The sequence below is a fragment of the Macrotis lagotis genome, chromosome X, assembly GCF_037893015.1.
Source record: "Macrotis lagotis isolate mMagLag1 chromosome X, bilby.v1.9.chrom.fasta, whole genome shotgun sequence".
Lineage (NCBI taxonomy): Eukaryota > Metazoa > Chordata > Mammalia > Peramelemorphia > Peramelidae > Macrotis > Macrotis lagotis.
Window position 1 is genome coordinate 375102527 of NC_133666.1, and position 19912 is coordinate 375122438.

At 36.2% G+C, this 19912-nt stretch overlaps 1 non-coding gene and 1 pseudogene across 1 annotated transcript; both read left to right on the forward strand.

Annotated features, from left to right (window-relative positions):
• Nucleotides 1–304: 304 nt before the first annotated feature.
• LOC141499149 (cytochrome c1, heme protein, mitochondrial pseudogene) lies at nucleotides 305–1192 on the forward strand (annotated as a pseudogene).
• Nucleotides 1193–4405: 3213 nt separating this feature from the next.
• LOC141503776 (U6 spliceosomal RNA) lies at nucleotides 4406–4513 on the forward strand. Its single transcript, XR_012473087.1, has one exon. It is a non-coding gene; the product is annotated as a U6 spliceosomal RNA (small nuclear RNA).
• Nucleotides 4514–19912: the final 15399 nt, after the last annotated feature.

A 19912-nucleotide genomic window follows, 5' to 3' on the forward strand; every position in this document is an offset into this window, starting at 1 on the left:
GGCAAACATACTAGAAGGATGTGCTGTTTCCTTCTCCAGATTATTTAACAGATAATAAACTGTTAAGTAACTTGCCTGAAGTCACACAATTATGAAGTGTTTTCTGCCAAATTTGAATTTAGGAACAAGCATAACTCACAAATTCTGTAAATTCACTTTTCTCTTATCTTCAATCAACATATATTAAATTCTGTGACTATAATTAACATGTCATGAGCCCAACCCTGTGCTAAAATTTCTATCCTATTAGAGATTTAATCATATTTTATTGGCCACATGGGCCCTCAGGACGGTGGTGGTGTTGAAGAGGCTCCAGATGGTGGAAGCAGGGGCTATGGGGTACTTCTCCATGCTGGGGCTTCTGCATGCCAATGGCCAGGTCCTACTGAGAGGCACTAGGCCCAGGCTGCCTCATGAAGGGCGCCACAATGTCATCATTCTCAAACCTCTCAAGGGGCTGTAAGGTGGTGCTGTCATCCCTGGGCATACTAGCAGCAGGAGGTACAGGGCTTGCTGTGGCCCTGCACATAGCTGTAGGTGCCAGTAGCTTAGAGCTGGACTCACCCAGCTATCCCGGGTCTCACTGAGGCTTCTGCTCCTCTGGCAGCATTCGTCTGGGGCTTCCAGGTATATAAACAGGTGCACTCTTCCTGCTACAGCATGGACTACCTGGCTTATCACCTTTTGGTGGGTGTATGCCACACAGAGTCAGAAGCTAAGGCAATGGCAGAGGACATAAAGGTTCAAGATGGGCTTAATGAAGATGGAGCAATATTTATGAGATCAGGGAAGTTTTCTGATTATTTTACCAAGCCTTACCCCAAATCTTAGGCTGCCCAGGCTGCCAACAGTGGAGCACTATCCTCCAACCTCAGCTACATAATGTGAGCCAGGTACACCAGTCACTATGTCACAGGAAAGAAAAGAAGTGTGTACTTTCCTGCATTGGGCATCTGAACCAGGGCATGATCATCACAAACTCATGGGGCTCAAAATGCTACTAATGTTTGACTTGCTGATTTCTCTTACCTATGCCATGAAAAGGCACAAGTGGCCAGTGCTGAAGAGTTGGAAGCTGGCATATTCACCCCCTAACAGATCATGTCTTCATGTGGACATCTTCCCCCACTTTTGGGTTTATTCACTTCAGTCCAGCCTGGCACATCTTGTCCTACAGGCATGGTCAGCCTGATCATTAGGTCCAACCCAGTCTGACCACTCCTCTTGGATGCGCAAGGATGGGAGTGGGGCAGAACAACTGGCTTTGCCCCACTAGCACAGCAAATTCTCTCTTCCCACCAAAGGAAATCAATCGTTTCTCGAAAAAAATATTAAATGGTGTTTTAAATTATAAAAGGAAGCATGAAAATATATATTATCAAGTAAATCTTGAATCAATATCACTTCCTCCATGATAATTTTCCTGACCTCTTTCTTCAGGAATGAATTTTTTCCTTTTAAATTTCACATAGCACTTTTCTTTGTTATCTGATTATACATTGCATATATTGATAAGCATTATAATTATGTGTATTGGTTCACTTTTAAACTTCTTGAAAACAGCAAAAGTACCTCATGAAAAACAGTCTTCTCCAGTGTACACATTGTTATTTTCCAGGTCCTGTTCTTCTTGGGTAATGGAGTAGGGAGAAGAAGGCATTGATGAATTATGATTTTATTGATAAAGAAAATAATGTAATTGGGGACATTAATTCCCTTAGTTCTGCATGTGGAATTTTATCAGCAACTTAGTATTTCATTAAACTAACTGACCTAGGCACAGAGATTTGTCCATGATCACATAACTATTGTAATGTAGAAAGCTTGAATCTAGATCTTCTTATCTCTTCACTAAACCTTCTATCCTATGCAACACTACCCCTCATGATTTGTTTTAAATAATTTATATTTTGCCTTTCTTTTTATTCTTAGCACACAGAAAAGTGCAATAACAACTTAGATCATTCACAAATTTTTATTGATTCTTTGATTGCTGTGCCTAAACTGAATTCAAACAAGTTCACCTGCACAAAAGATAAGATTATCTTTTATCAATAAACATTAAAGTCTTTATTTAAATTAATATCGACAAAATTACACCAACAACCACTATTTTCCTTTAATGTTTGGCTAACTTCATGGATAAATGGATCCTAGATTTCTAGTTATATTGGATAGTTTGATCATACCAATTTGCAGATAGGCATTCTGTGGGCTTAATAAATTTTGTATTGGTTAAATACTACTGTAATGGGAGAAACCATATAAGTTGAATTGAACTCACTTGATAGTATTTTATGCAAAATTCTAAATATTAAAATTATATTCTTATTGGTTTATATGTAAATAATGTTTTAAAAAGTGAATATCATTGGACATTAAAACAAATGCATGAATTGATTTCTCCTCAAAATTCCATTTGTCATGGAGAATGAAGATAGTTAATGAAGAAGCCTGATTCTACCAATGATTCTACGATTCAGTGTTCTTGAAGGTACAGCATTTGTTATTTTAAATCTTCTTTGCCCCTGGGAGTAACATTATGTCTTGGAATTTTAGGGGCTAGATAAATGTTTGCTTATTTGAATTACTTGTGTAATAATGTTACTTTCTCAAAATATATGAAAATTATTGCAGAAATTTTAGCAAGTAAAATCTCACTGAGTCATTTTCCTTATTATTCCTGAAGAATAGCTGTCACTTTGTTTATGTAAGAATATAAAAATATCTGCAACATATATAATATTATGTTCCTTTTGGAACATTTGGCAGTGTTGGCCTTCTAACCAAGATACATGCAGATATAATCCTGCTATGTAGACTTGAACAGGACATAAATGTCTTAAGTTCATGATAGATGAGTTGCCTATTTTTCCAATTCTTTCATTATTATGGTCTCTCTCTCTCTCTCTCTCTCTCTCTCTCTCTCTCTCTCTCTCTCTGTTTCTCTGACTCTGTCTCCTTTCTCTGAGGTCTCTGGGTCTGGGTCAAGTGAGGTCAAGCTAAATTTGTCAGTCTAACATCTTATCTCTCTCCTCCAGCATCTTATTGGTGAACAGTCAGCATATTGCATCACATCAACCTACAGAACCCCATTCCCTGTCATCCACACACATTACCAGCTCCTTAAACATTTATCTCTTGCATTTACTACTGTTTTGTGAGGAGCTGGGAAGAGTCAATAAATTCACATTAAAATTGCTTGGTACTGGTTAAGAAATAAGAAATGGATCAGTAGAATAGATTAAGTATGATAGAAATAGCAATAAATGACTATTGTAAGCTATTGCTTCATAACTGAAAGATTTGAATTTCTGTAATAACACTGACAAAAACTACAGGGGAAAGCTGGCCAATACTGTCAATAACTAGCACAGAACAAATATCTCACATGAAATGGGTACATAATTTAAACATTGAAGATTATACCATAAGTCAATTAGGATATTATGGAGAGGGAAGGAGTTTATGATCACATAACATATAGACAATATTATAAAATACAAAATGGGTAATTTTGACTGCATTGAATTAAAAAGGTTTTGCACAAATAAAATCAATCCTACCAATATTGGAAGGAATACAGAAAGTTGAGAAACAATTTTTAAAACTAGTTTTTTCCAATAAAGGACCCATTTCTGAAAATGTAGAAAACTGAGTCAAATTTATGCAAATACAAATAATTTCCCAATTGGTAAATGATTAAATAATATGAACAGGAAGTTTTTAGATGAAGAAATATAAGCTGTCTATAGTCAAAGAAAAAACACTGTCTTAATTCATTATTGATTAAAGAATTGCAAATTAAAACAACTCTGAGACACAACCTCACATCTATTTTATTGGCCAATTTGACAAAAAAAAGGAAAATTAAAATTATCAATGTTAGAGAGAATGTGAGAAAGCTGGGATACTAATACAGTGAAAGTTTTGAATTGACTCAATCATTCTGGAGAATAATTTAGAACTATGCTCAAAGGGCAAGAAAACTGTAAATCTTTTGATCTAGCAATACCACTACTAGGTCTATAACTAAAAGATATAAAAAAAGAAAAAAAAATATTTGTACAAGAATCTGTATAGCATTTCTTTTGTGGTGAGACAGAAGTTGAAGTTGAGGATATACCCATCAATCATAGAAAACTTGGACAGATTGTGATTTATGAATGTGATGGAGTACTATTGCTTTGTAAGAAATCATGAATGGGTGCACTTTAGAGAAAAACCCTGGAAAGACTTACACAAACTGATGCTAAGAAGAGTAAGCAGAACATTGTAAACTTCAGTAGCAATATCTTGATCAACTCTGCTGAACTTAGCTCTCTCCAGCAGTTCAATAATCAAATACAATTCTAAAGGACCTGAGATGGAAAATATCAACCACATTCAGAGAAGGAAATGTCTGGTGCTCACTTCAGTAGTACATATTCTAAAATTGGAACAGTACACAGAAAATTTGCATGGCCTCTACACAAGAATTACAAGTAAATTGCTGAAGGAACTGTCTGAATGCAGATCACAGAATACTCTGCTTCATTTTAAAAATTTGCTTTATACTTTATGAGGTTTTTTGTCCTATCATGCATTTTCCTTCCCTTTAGTCTGATTCTTCTTTCATAGTATGACTAATATGGAAATATATTTGACATGGTTATATATATAGAACCTATATCAGATTGAACATTATGAAAGGAGAGAGGAAGGGAAGCAAGATATAAAAATCTGGAACTCAAAATGTTTTAAGAAAATGAATGTTGAGAGAGGGGCAGAGCCAACATGGTGCCAAGAGAGGATCTTCTCTTCAGTGCTCTCTCTCAAAACTTATAAACTAAGGACTCTAACTCAAAACCAGCAGAAAGGTTCTGCTCCACATGGTTGGAGAGGTGGCCCTATAGAGCAAAGGAACTTCAGCCTCTTGGTGGCAGCCCCAGGGCATGGGGAGCCATGGCTCCCAGCAGCTAGGGCAGTTTCCTGACCTACATTCCAGGAGTACCAGGAACAACTTGGGGGATCAGCAGGGGTACATCTGCCAGAGAAAGCCCATGAAGCCCAGCCCTCAGGGCACTCAGTGAGCGACATGGCCAGCAGCCCAGATCCAAGAACTGGAAGCAGAATTGGGTAAGCAGCAGCTCCTGGGGCATGAGTGCTGAGCCTAGGGAGAGGAGTGGAAAGAGACTGTCCTCTGTCCCTAGAACAGGACACTTGGGTTCTGACCACATTCAAATCCTGATCGCAGTCTAGGATGCCCACATAGAACACCAGGGTTGTCCCTACCTCAGCCCCCTGACAGAGGGGTGCACTTATGGTCATTCACAGACCAGGAAGGAGGACAGAGTCTCACACCTGGAATCCTTGTTGTTGAAATAGTCCCAATAATACACAAAAGCTCAGCAAGCACCCCAAAGCCAGGCACAGGCTGGAGAAAAGAGTGAGCAGAGAAAAAAGAGAAAAAAAAAAGAGAAACACCATTGCCTATGAATCTAAAAGGCATCAAAATGCTTAATCTGAAGATGAGGAAATACAAGCTCCTGCATCTAAGGACTCCAAGAAAAACACAAATTGGGCTCAGGCTATGACAGAGCTCAGACAATACTTGGAAAATCAAGTGAGGGAGATAGAGGAAAAACTGGGAAAAAATGAGAGAGATGCAGGATAAACATGAAAAAAGAAGTCAACAGCTTAGTCAAGCAGATACAAAAAAATGCTGAAGAAAATAACATGTTGAAAACCAGCATAGGTCAAATGGATCAAACAGTTCAAAAAGTTATTGAGGAGAAGAATGATTTAAAAAGCAGAATTGGCCAGATGGAAAAAGAGTTAAGAAAGTTCTCTGAGGAAAACAAATCCTACAGACAAAGAATGGATCTGAGGGAGGCTGCTGATTTTACAATAAATCAGGACACAATACTTCAGAACCAAAAGAATGAAAAATTAGAAGAAAATATGAAACATCTCATTGAAAAAACAACTGAACTGGAAAACAGATTTAGGAAAGATAATTTAAAAATTATTGATATACCTGAAAGTCATTATCAGGAAAAGAGCCTTGAAATCATTTTCAAAGAATTACTACAGGAAAATTACCCTGATATACTAGAAGCAGAGGGCAAAATAGAAATTGAGAGAATTCACCAATCTCCCTGAGAATACGATCCAAAAAACAACCCCAGAAATATTATCGCCAAGTTCCAGAACTCACAAGTCAAATAGAAAATATTACAAGCATCCAGAAGGACCCAATTCAAATATCATGGAACTGCATTCATGATCACACAGGACTTAGCAACAACCACAGTAAAAGCTTGTAGTTCTTGGAATAGAATATTCTGGAAGGCAAAAGAACTTAGAATGCAACAGAGAGTCAACTACCCAGCAAAACCGAACATCCTCTTCCAGGGAAAAAGATGGATTTTCAATGAGCGAGGGGAATTTCAAATGTTCCTATTGGAATGGCCAGAACTGAACAAAAGGTTTGATCTTCAAATACAGAACTTAGGTGAAGCATAGAGAGTGGAGGAGAAGGGGAAAATATGAGGGACTTAATGTTGATGAAGTTCTTGTATTCTTGTATAGAAAAGTCATACTGATAATAATCATATGAACCTTCTCCCTTAATAGAGCAGGCAGAAGGAGCTTTTATAGATGAAGCACAGGAGAGAGCTGAATTTGAAGATATAATGTATAAAAAATGAAGTCTATAGATAAAATGGAAATGTAATGGGCGTAAGAAAAAGGAGAGGTGGAATAGGTTAAGATATTTCATATAATAAGATTTTTCTTTATTACAATGAGCTATTGCAATGATTTGGAAGGAGGGAAGGCAAGGGGGAATGAGGGAATATGAGCTCTCATCAGAGGTGGATAGGAGAGGAAACAGCATATATATAATCAATGGGGTATAGACATCTGGAGTAAGAAGGAGTGAAGGGGGACAGTTGGAAGAGTGTGGATGTGAGTGATGGAGGAGAGGATGGACCATGGTGGGAGAGTGGTCAGGTATAACACATTTTCTTTTGTACTTCTTTCCAGGGGTTGAGATTGGATGGCCTAGCCAGGACCATAGGGCCAGGTGGAGGTTAGGCCTAAGGGGTGATATGTGGACTTGGTGCCTCTTAGCCCCAGGGCTGGCGATCTGTCTGCTACACCACTCAGTTACTCTAAAGCAGAGACAGAATGAAAGGAAAGAGAAATATATAGCACATGGTATTGGAGAAGTATGAATGGAGGGAGTTGCTATCAGCAATGGCAGCGGTGGAAAAATATGGAAGTAACTTTTGTGAACGACTTATCATAAAGAATGTGTTCCACCTTTGACAGAGCTGATGGTGTTGAAGTACATACTGAAGAACATTTTTTATTATTATCATTTTGGGGGGTTTCAGGGCAAATGGGGCTAGGTGGCCTGCGTGAAGCTGCACAGCAGGGTGATTGTTGGGTGTCTGTGGCCAGATTTGGACTCGGGTGCTCATGGCTCAAGGGTCAGTGCTCTGTCTACCACCTGGCCACCCCTACTACTATTATTAGTATTTTATTTTATTTGGGGTCTTTTTTGGGGGGCTTTGCATGGCAATGGGGTTGGGGTGGCCTGCATGGGGTCACACAGCTGGGTGATTGTTAGGTGTCTGGAGCTGGATTTGGCCTCAGATGCTCCTGGCTCCAGGCCCGATGCTCCATCCACTGAACCACTTGGCCATACTTTATTATTATTATTATTATTATTATTATTATTATTATTATTATTATTATTTTAATTTTTTCTCTATCACTAATGCGGGTCTATATTTTTGGGGGGAGTGGGCATTATGTTTACTCTAAAACAAGAATATTCTAGTAATGTATAAGAAACATTATTTGTACAAAATAAGAATAAATAAATAAATGAGAAAAAAGAAAATGAATGTTGAGAATTATAAACGCATGTATTTGGAAAATAAATAAATAAGCTTTTAAAAAGAATTGAAAAAACTCAATAAACATAGTAGATAATTTACTCCATCTTTTTACAACTACTTGCAGTTGTATACTATCATAAATGATATTGGATTCAAGATTATCTTATCTTTTGAATTAAAAATATAACCACAAAGGATTAATCAATATGAATAGTTTATATAATAAACTTTATAGAATAAGCACGATATGATGAGGAATTATTTTTTGTTTGTCTTCCAATTAGACACACAAATATCCATTTTCTTGCTGAAACTTTCCTTTCCTCTGTCCACAAAGGGTATCATACTCTCTCCTAGGGTACTGTGTTCAAAGGAATGTAAATTTTGTTTGATGATAAACCCCTTGGGGTTTATTATCTAGATTCCTCAAAGCACCTGGTTCTCCTCTGCACACCTATTTGTATTAAAATTGAATATAAGTAGAACTAGTTTCTGTTTTGGGTAGAAACCCTTAGTGTCTTCCCATGACAGTTATTTTTGACTAGATAAATGTTGCCATTTTTGTCTCATTTCTTTATTACCTAGATTTAATCATCAAATGAGCTTACCTCAGTCAAACTGAGACCTATTAAATACGTAAGTTTGAGATTCATCTCCATTCGTTTCCCTATTTGGTTACTGGATCTAGATGTTCCAAAGAACAAAATACGACTGCTCTCTTTGCACAGAACTACCTTAATTAAATCCAATTCACTAGCATGTCAAGCTATCACCTCCCAGATTTCATGATTAACTTAAAGAAGTGAGAACAAACAATAATCTAAATAAATCCAAACTCAAAATTATCTTATCTTTCAAATGTGAGCGATGACCACTAAATTTTTTTTTTTATCATGGGTTAATACTATTGTTTGTAGAGGATAAAATTGAAATGGTTAAGGGATCATTTTTTTATTTTCTTTCTATTAATTGTATACATAAATTATCACGCTTTACTATTTAATATATTCATGTATTATTCATGATTTTCATGGCATTTTTTCAAAGAAAACAATTTTTATTTATCCAAACAGCCTTCACATATCATTCAATTTTCTAATTATGGATATTTGTTCAATTGAGTTGTTTTTCCTTTAATTGTACTCGGGAGAGCATATTAGTGTCACTGATTTTAATAAGATACTTCTAATCTATGGTTGATGGCTCCTCCATAATGTGGTTGCTGCCATTTTTTATAGCTATCTGGAGTAAATTAATAAATTATATTCAAAGTCATAGATTTTGAGTAAAAACCTTGTGAGAATTTTTAAGAAGTACAATGACTTGGGTCATTAGAATACCACCTAGTATACTGGATGAGAGTTCATTAGAGTAGACAAGTGATTGGAAACAAGTAATTCATCTTTAAGAATAAAAGAAGTTATTTTTCTCATGTAGTTAGAATTTAATAATTTCTCTTGTAACTATACCAAAAGAATTCTGTTATAACAAGAAATCAAATCAAAACTAGACTTTTTCAACATCTGTTTGTTGGTGCTTAGGCAAAGTGAGTAATGATACTGATTCATTTTAAATTTTACACTTCCAAACTGAGTATGTTAGTGTTTGATAATGCATAGTGTTCAAGAACCAGAAAGAGCTGCATTCAGTTACTACTCCTGACACATTGTAGCACTGTTAACCCATGCAAGTAAGTCACTTAGCCCATGTGTGCATTGACTATTATTCCTTACTTTAAATTCTGAATGAGTTGTATATTTGTATTTGCATAGTTTTCATACTGGGCATTTTACACATGATGAAATCATGAATCCTAGACTAAGTATCTTATTCACAATGTAAAACTGATTTCAATATTGCAATATGTAACTTTTTAAAATGTTGACATTTTTGCACCACACACACACACACACAAAAACACACAAAGTATATTTGACTGGCTATAGACTACATTATCCCCATGAAGAGGAAGAAGAACAAAACAAAACAAAATGCACAGAAAATGCACCTTCAGAATCTGATGACCACTTATAAAAATTATTTCTTGGGGCAGCTAGGTGGCACAGTGGATAGAGCACCAATACTGTATTCAGAAGTACCTGAGTTCAAATCTAGCCTCAGTCACTCAGACACCTAGCTGTGTGGCATTGGACAAGCCACTTAATCCCATTGCTTTGCAAAAAAAAATAGAAATGATCTCATGTATTTATTTCCTTTAATCCTAATTCCTTATGATGAAAATGACTAATTTGTAAGCATGTTTATCAAAATATGTATGTAAAATACTAACCTGACTGTTCCCTGCTAAGGGGAGGGGGAGAGAAGGGAGAGTAGAGGGAAATTTTGTAACTTGGAAATATGCTTGTGGATATGGATGAAAATAAATAAATTATTAAAAAATATCACAGCACTATATAAGAAGAGATAGAACATTCTCATGCTACTGTAAAATGAAGGGAATGTTGTATTAGATTTCCATTAATGCATTTCAACAAGCCTATTTGATCTAAATTTTTGGAAGAATATCCTTTTTTCTCTTGATAATTTTCCATAATCACATATGTCAATTACTTTTGCTCCTCATGAAAGTAACATAATTGACTTTTATAATTAACTATTTGAGAAATTATGTATGTTTACAGATTCTTTTTCTTAAGCACAACAGGTTTCATTACTGTTTGGCGTGCTAGTCTGTGGTCTATCAAATAGATATATTTTGAGCAAAGAAAGTATAGAGTTATGGATTTCCTTCCTTTCCCTCAAAGGTTATCTTTATATAGAGGGACTCCTTAAAGGAGAACAATGCAAAATAAATTTGAAACTGTCTATTCCTAATATGAAGTCCACGGCAATGTCTACTAGAATCTATAAATATATCTTTGGATAACTGTCTGGAAATTAGTGAAATTTTATTCAAATTATCATCCAAAATTTCAGAATGTTCTATGTTCTCATGACACAACACAAATTTTGCTTGTTTCCCACTGCTGTACTCCTTATTTGCCAACATTAGAACCAATTACCTTTGACATTTGACATCTGGGGCTCCATATAATGTAAATGATTAATCTGTCACCTATCTAACACTATTATTGTCACAGAAAAGAAATACAAAACAATATATAAATTCAAGAACTGTGAATAGATCATTTATAAGTCATATTCAACCAATCTTTCAGTTATTTTAAAGAAAATTACCTACTTGCATACTTTAGTTGAGACTGGATTGATTCTTTTTTATGATACAATATATTCCTTTTTGAAAACAAAATGCTGAAGTGAAAATAAATTATTCATTCTAGGAAGCTTAAACAACAGGAGCTTTCCTAAAAGACACTGCAATACTTCATTACCATGAAAAATAGACCTAGTGTATAAAATGAAGTAAGAAGTTATACAGTTAGGAGAAGTATCAGACATACCAGAAGGCAAACCACTCCTTCTTGGTGTTACACATTAAACATCTCTGTCATTTTACACCATTTTTAACTCTCAGTGTTTGGAACAGGTTGAACACTCAAAATTAAAACTCTATTAGTCAAGTTCTGCGGGAAAAGCCATTTATCCTGACCCCACTGCCGTTTTCAACTTGCTATCAAAAAAGGAGGGAAAATACAGCTCTTTCTTTCTGAAATGATATTTAGTAACCCATATCTCACTGCCTGTTTACATATGTCTAATGGGCAGAGCAAAAAAAAAAAAAAACATAGCTTGCTACATCAGAGCCTTGCAAAATGAACTGAGGTAATTCCAGGAACCATAGGACTGATGGACACCTACAGACTTTACCCTCCATAAACTTTATCCAGTATTAAATCTGGGTTAAGACTTTCTCTTGAATCAGTTCAACCCAGTAAGCTTCAGAGTACCTAACATCTAGTGAATTACCTTAGTCACTACTATCAAAGTAGAAGGAAAGGATCCCTGGTTTCATTATTCACATTTGAAAACTGACTTCCATAAATACACAATTTATCAACCTGTCTTTTTAGGAGTGGATACATATATATATATATATATATATATATATATATATATGTATATATATATATATATATATATATATACATACAAATTGACTAAATAATGGACCTCTCAAAACTCAGTGATTGGAATCCTTAAAGCAACCAAAGAAGTCCTACTTCACCTTAATCTGATTGGAACTGAGGGATATTTATTGAATCTACCATAATATCCATGAAATATCCTACTACAATGAGACATTATGTCTATGTCAGAATATAGCACAACATTTAAAATGTCTATATCTTGGATACCTCCAGTCTCCTATGCTATGAACTTCATCTACTAATGTCTTTATGACCAAATGTTAAGTGTGCATAACTTGCTTTTTATCACTAGTAATCAGACACTCCTTTTGCTTTAATTCTATAATGCTCCTTAAGGTGGAATACAATGCTTTCTATTAATTATTATCAGATAAACAATTTAAATGATAGATCCCAGGGATTGAGCACTACATGAATAAATGGGGAGAATGCAAGATTAAAATAGCATTGGTGTACATTCTTGGTGGAGCTGTGAACTCATCCAAACTTTCTGGAAAGCAATTTGGAATTACACCAAAAGGGCAACAAAAATGTGCATCCTCTTTGATCCAGCAATAAAACTACTGGGTCTATACTGTGAAGAGATCATGAAAAAGGGTAAAAAAACATCACTTGTAGAAAACTATTCCTAACAACCCTGTTTGTGGTGGTAAAGAATTTGAAATTGAGTGGATGTCCATCAATTGGGAAATGGCTGAACAAATTGTGGTATATGCATGTTATGGGACACTATTGTTCTATTGGAAACTAGGAGGGATGGGAATTCAGGGAAACCTGGAAGTATTTTCATGAACTGATGCTGAGCACAAGATGAGCAGAACTAGAGGAACATTATACACCCTAACAGCAGCAAGGGGAATATAATAAACATTCATGGACTTGCATCATTTCATCAGTACAACAATCAGGCCCAATTCAGGGGTATCTGTGATGGAGAATACCATCTGTATCCAGAGAAGAATTGTGGAGTTTGAACAAAAACCTAAGACCTTTAATTAAAGAAAATGTTACCTTGTTATGGTATTTTGCTATGTCTTATAATTTATTTTTTGCCTTAAGGATATGATTTCTGTCATCATATACAGATTTCTCTCTATATCATGGAAACAATGTAGACTAACAGACTGCCTTCTGTGGGGGGTTGGGGGGAGGAAACAGGATTAGGAGGAAAGTTGTAAAATTCAAAGGAAATAATTTAATTTTTAAAAAATAGCACTTGTGACTCCATATTGACTTAATTTACCATATTGTGAAGTTGTCTCAAAGTAATCTGAATTTGAAGAAGTTGAAAGATTATCCACTCCAAGAATCACTTGAGTAAAAGAATGTCTCTAAACTCTCCTTTTCCTATTTTCCAAGATGTTTCAAGACTGATCTCCAATCCTCTTCAGGCTTCTTTACCCTTATTCATTGTCTGCACATCTCAGTAAAGAAAGCAGGCATTTTGACCCTTTCATCATGTTTTTCATTCCTTGACCTTCCATCATATACTTTAATTGGGTTAAGACCAAATTTCTGGATTCCTAATAACTGAGATCCCTGGATCCTGTTTGTTTTGTAATTCTCTGCACTGCCAAATAAATTGTCTCAACGATACTAGTTGTATTCTATAACTGTTACAACTTTCTGCTATGTTTATTCCTACCACATTTCTGACTACTCCTCTGTTGGATACTTCTCCAGATCATGTTCTCTAATTCTAGGTGTCCCTTAGGGTTCTGACCTGAGCCCTATTCTCTTCTTCCTTATACCAATTCACTTGATGATCCCATCATCTCCCATGTAGTCAATACTATCTCTATGATGATTTTTTTTCTTGCCATTACTGGTATTTAATCCTTTAATTCAACACCAGGTTATAAGGGGGGTTGGGGCAGAGCCTCTTCCTTTGGGTCTGCTCCAGGTGGGTTTGATCCTGATTTCTGTACTTTGTCCAGAACACAAGACAAAATGAAGGTCCAAGGGTGGGTGGAGTGTTAGGAAACATTGAGAGGGAGCAGTTACATAGTCAATCAAAGGTGGAGCTGGGGTTCTTCTGGGATCGACAGCATTGCTTACTTTAATGTAATTGAAACATAGATGTTTGACAAGTTCCATGAATTTCAACTTTTAAAAAATATTGGGGGAGGGGAGTGAAGAGAAACTGCAAGCTCAGTCCTCTGCCCCGGAAAAGGACTCTGGGGCTCTGACCACATTCAGATACTGATTGAAATCTAGGCACCCCCATAGAACAGCAGGCCCCCCCCACCTCAGCCCCATGGCAGAGGGAGGTGCTTATGGTCATTCACAGACTAGGAGGGAGGACAGAGCCTTACACTCTGAGACCCTTGTGGGAGTGCCCCAAAAGCTCAGGAAGCACCCCCAAACCAGGTCCAGGCTGGAAAAAGAGCAAGGAGAGAAAAAAAGGAAGACTATTGAGAAACATTTTGCAAATGAGCCCAAGAAGGATCACAATACTCAGTCTGAAGATGAGGAAGCACAAGCTCCTCCATCTAAAGACTCCAAGGAAAAACAGAAATTGGGATCAGGCTATGATAGAGCTCAAAAAAGACTTTGAAAATCAAATGAGGGAGTTAGAAGAAAAACTGGGAAAAGAAAGGAGAGAGATACAGGAAAAACATGAAAATGAAGTCAGCAGCTTAGTCAAGGAAATCCAAAAAAATGCTGAAGAAAATAGCATGCTAAAAACCAGCTTAGGTCAAATGGACAAAACAGTTCAAAAACTTATTGAGGAGAAGAATTCTTTAAAAAGCAAAATTGGCCAGATAGAAAAAGAGATAAGAAAACTCTCTGAGGAGAACAAATCCTTCAGACAAAGAATAGAATTCAGGAAGATTGATGAATTTACCAAAAATCAGGAATCAATACTTCAAAACAAAAAACAATGAAAAATTATCAGAAAATGTGAAATATCTCATTGAAAAAAACAACTGATATGGAAAACAGACTTAGGAAAGATAATTTAAAAATTATTGGAATACCTGAAAGTCATGATCAGGAAAAGAGCCTTGACATCATTTTCAAAGAATTACTACAGGAAAATTGCCCTGATATTCTAGAAGCAGAGGGCCAAATAGAAATGGAGAGAATCCACCGATTCCCCAGAGAAAGAGATCCCAAAAAACCAACCCCTAGCAATATTATAGCCATGTTCCAGAACTCCCAAGTCAAAGAGAAAATATTACAAGCACACAGAAGGACACAGTTCAAATATCGTGGAGCTGCAGTCAGGATCACACAGGACTTAGCAGCAGCTACATTGGAAGATCGTAAGGCTTGGAATACAATATACCTGAAGGCAAAAGAGCTTAGAATTCAGCCAAGAATGAACTACCCAGCAAGGCTGAATGTCCTCTTCCAGGGAAAAAGATGGACTTTCAATGAACCAGGGGAATTTCAAATGTTCCTTTTGGAATGGCCAGAGCTGAATAGAGGGTTTGATCTTCAGATACAGGACTCAGGTGAAGCATGGAGATTGGAGGAGAGGGGGGAAATATGAGGGACTTAATGAGGATGAACTGCATGTATTCCTGCACAGAAAAATGACACTGATAATACTCATATGAACCTTCTCAGTTAATAGAGCAGGTAGAGAGAGCTTTTATAGTTGAAGCACAGGAGAAAGCTGAATTCGGAGATAAAATATGGTGTAAAAATGGAGTCAATAGAAAAAAAGGGAAATTGAATGGGAGAAAGAAAAAGTAGAGGGGTAATAGTCCAAGATATTTCACATAAATTTTTTTTTTTATTACAATGAGCTATTGCAATGATATGAAAGGGAGGAGGCAAGGGGGAATGAGGGAACCTTTGCTCTCATCAGAGATGGCTAGGAGAGGAAACAGCATATATACTCAATGGGGTATACACATCTGGAGTAAGAAGGAGAGGGGAGCAGGGTGAAGGGGTGGGGATGTGAATAAAGGAGGAGAGGATGGACCATGGGGGGAGACTGGTCAGATATAACACATTTTCTTTCTTTCTTCTTGCAAAGGGCTGGGATTGGAAGGCCTGCCCAGGACCATGGGGCCAGGTGGACGCTGGGCCTAAGGGGTGGTATGGGGGCTCAGGGCTTCTTGGCCCCAGGACCAGGGATCTGTATGCTGAGCCAGTCAACAACCCTACAGCAAAGTCAGAGTGAAAGGAGAGAGAAAATAGAGTACATGTTAGTGGAGAAATAAGGAAGGAGGGAGTTGGGATCAGCAATGGCAATGGTGGAAAAATAAGGAAGTAACTTTTGTGATGGACTTATCATAAAGAATTAGATCCACCCATGACAGAGTTGTTGGAGAGGAACAAAGACTCAAGCACACTTTTTTGTTATTATTATTTGGGGGAGGGTGCAGGGCAAGTGGGGCTGGATGGCCTGCCTGGGACCACATAGCAGGGTGGTCTTTGGGTGTGTGGGGCTAGATTTGGACCCAGGTGCTCCTGGCTCAAGGGCCAATTCTCTGTCTGCCACCCAGCCACCCCTACTCTTATTACTATTTTATTTTATTTTATTTTGGGTCTTTTTTGTTTGTTTGTTTTTGCAGGGCAGTGGGGATAGGGTGGCTTGCATGTCACACGGCTGGGTGATTATTGGGTTTACGAGCCTGGATATGGACTCGGGTGCTCGTAGCTCCAGGGATGGTGCTTGGTCCATTGCGCTACCTGGCCATACCTACAATTATTACTATTATTTTTTTATTTTATTTTTTTTCTCTCCCCTTTACTTTTTTCGCCCAAGCAAGTCTATCTATATTCATGGGGGAGGAGGGGTATTTTGTTTACTTGTAAACAAGAATATTTTTAATGTAAAAAAAAACATTTGTACAAAATTAGAATAAAAAATAAATAAAAAAACATTGTTACATTTAAAATTTTTTGTGCTAAAGAATTGTTACATTGCCTTTCTAACTTCTTTTGCTTTGCTTAAGGTTTCTTTGAATATGCATTCATATTGTAGGCTGCTTCCTCAAGTGTTCCTACTTAATCCTCATTAAAATGATCTGATTGCTGCATATTTTTGTTTTATGTTCTTTAGGTTTCTAGTTATGTTTACTGCAATGTCTTACATTTTCAAATACGTCAAGCTAGTCAGTCTGTTCCTATTTTCCAGCAATTTATAGACTTCAGTGGTGGCCATTAGCTCACCTGTCAGGCACCTGACCATTTTGGAGAGAATATCCTGTCACAGCCCTATGATGTTTGCCTTGGTTGGTTCCTTTGCACCATTGAACATCTCCATTGCATCATTGTCTCAACCCAAACTCTCACATTGGACTGCAGTGACACCGTTGTCCATTGCCAACATGAGAATTATTAAATCTACCTTTTTTACATCAAATATCTCTGCCGATTTAAGATCTCACAACTCTAGCTCCCTTTCAGAGATCTTGAAGTACATGTCCTATATATCTATATATCTATATCTATATCTATATCTATATCTATATAGATATAGATATAGATAGATAGATATATAGATAGATGGATATCAATAGATAGATATAGAAAGATAGATCTTAAACTCAACATATCCAAAATTTAACTCATTACCTTTCCCTTAAATTACCTTCCCACCCTGTCTATAATATGGAAGAGAGTATCATCCCTCCAGTCTTTCAGGCTCACAACCTGGGATACAATGTGAATACCTGACTCTCTTTCATCTCTCTTTTACCATATTAAAGATGTTTACAAGATCAACTGATTTTGCCTTAGAAACATAATTTTAAAATGCCTCATTTAATCCTTAATCCACTGACACCACTCAGGTAAAGGTCCTTATCATTTCATGTCTTGATTACTTGCATAGTTTAATGGCAAATCTGTCTTCATCAACTCTCTACTCTCATAAATATATATATATATATATATATATATATATATATATATATATATCCTACATTCAGTCACTATGTTGATTTTCCTGAAATGCAGGTTTAATCATTCCCTTCCTCTTCTCAATAAATTCAAATGCCTTACTATTTCCATCAAGAATAACTGTAAGATGCTCTACTTGGCATTGAACATCCTTCCTACTCCTACTCCTGTCCTCTCCTACTTTTCAAGTCTTTTTATATCTTACTTAATAACAGATACTTTTAGAAGCAGTGACAATGGTCTACTGATTTTTCCATGAAAAAAACACTCCAACCCTCATTTTCAGGAATTTTTGCTAGTTGTGCTAGAAAGTTCTCCCTTCTATTTGACTACTGACTTCTCTGACTATTTTTAAGTCTGACCAAAAATCTCACCACAGGAAATCTCCTTAACCCCTCTCATTATGTTTCCTTATATCCATGAATTGCTTATCTGACAAACAGCTTGCTTTATTTATATCTGTTTGAATATTATCCCTACTAGAATTGAAAGTTCCTTAAGGTTAGAGATGGTCTTTTTCCCTTTTGCCCCGTGTGATGTATGTGTGTGTGTGTGTGTGTGTGTGTGTGTGTGTGTGTGTGTGTGTCTGTGTCTGTGTCTGTGTCTGTGTGTGTCTGTCTGTGGGTGCATGCAATGTATCACCTCAGCATCCTGAATGTTAGGTGACATATAGTAGGCTTTTAATATATGTTCATTGAATTGAATTGAATTGGATCATATGCAAAACAATAGGATCTGTAGTTGAAAGGGATGGAAATTTTAATTATATTTTTATCATAATTTCAAAGCCATTTCTAAAATGGTTGGAGAAATGCACAGCTCCACTAACAGTATAACAGTAACACTACTTTGAGGATCCCTGTTGGAGATGTTTTGCTACTTTTCTCATTTAGACTGTTAGGACTAAAGTGAGATATAATGATTTTTTTTTTATTTAATAGTATACTGAATTCCTACTTTAAAGAATTCAAACTTTTTAAATAATTCATGTTACTTGTTCATTAACTTTTCAATATATAATTTTAGAGAGAAGCCTAATTGAGCAGTTAATTATGCTCCCAAGTATCAAATAATCCAGTTTATGACCAAAGGTGGGCCTTAAACCTAGGTCTTCTCAGCTTCAAAAATGGGATTCTATTTACTAGTTCAACCTGTCTCTAATCTAAGGGGGGCTTTCTTTTATCTTTTTATGACTGTCTTGAAGATAAAACTTTTATATTATCAATTTTAATCTCTGTTATTTATTTCAATTATATTATGGACTATTGTCTGTTTTAATTTCTTTTTTCTTTCCATTTATTTTTCCAAGGCAATGGAGTTAAGTGACTAGCCTAAGGATACACACCTAGGGAAGTATTACATGTCTGAGGTCAGATTTGAACTCAGATCCTCCTGATTCCATTGCTGTATCCACTGCATCACCTACTTGCCCCTCTTTTCATTTTTAGACACCATTTGTTCCTAATTTTTATTTATTCATTTACATATTTAAAAATATATCTGCTTGCATCTGTGCAGTATGTTGCATATATTTTTAGTCAATTGTTTGATGCAGTGCCAGTAGAATAAACTTTATGGAGAAAGAAACTCTCTTTCTAGGAGCCCCTTATGAAGCTGGTTCTACATTTCACTAGGGTTCAGTCCTTCCAAAAAAACCCCAAACACACACACACACACACACACACACACACACACACACAGTCAGACATGAACAGTACCTTTCCTACGGATGGTTGTGTATAATTCATGCTTCTACAGGAACTGTGTATATATCAACTATACCTAACGGAGAAACTTTGAAATTTCCACATTCTAATTTCTAAGTTGAAGACAATCAATGAATGTTAAGTATTCCAATTCTCAGATGTTATTTTCTTAAACTTTTACCTTGCAAGAGGGGCTTTCTCCTTAGCATGTGAATTCATTTATAATAATGTAATTTAAATAACTTTCTTCATTTTTAAATATTAAATTATAGAAGAATATGGAAAAGCAATTCCAATAGTTTATGTAGATCATAACACTTCACACTTTGTCAATTCCTGCGCCCAAAGTTACTCTGCAGCAAAATGTTCACGTCAAAAT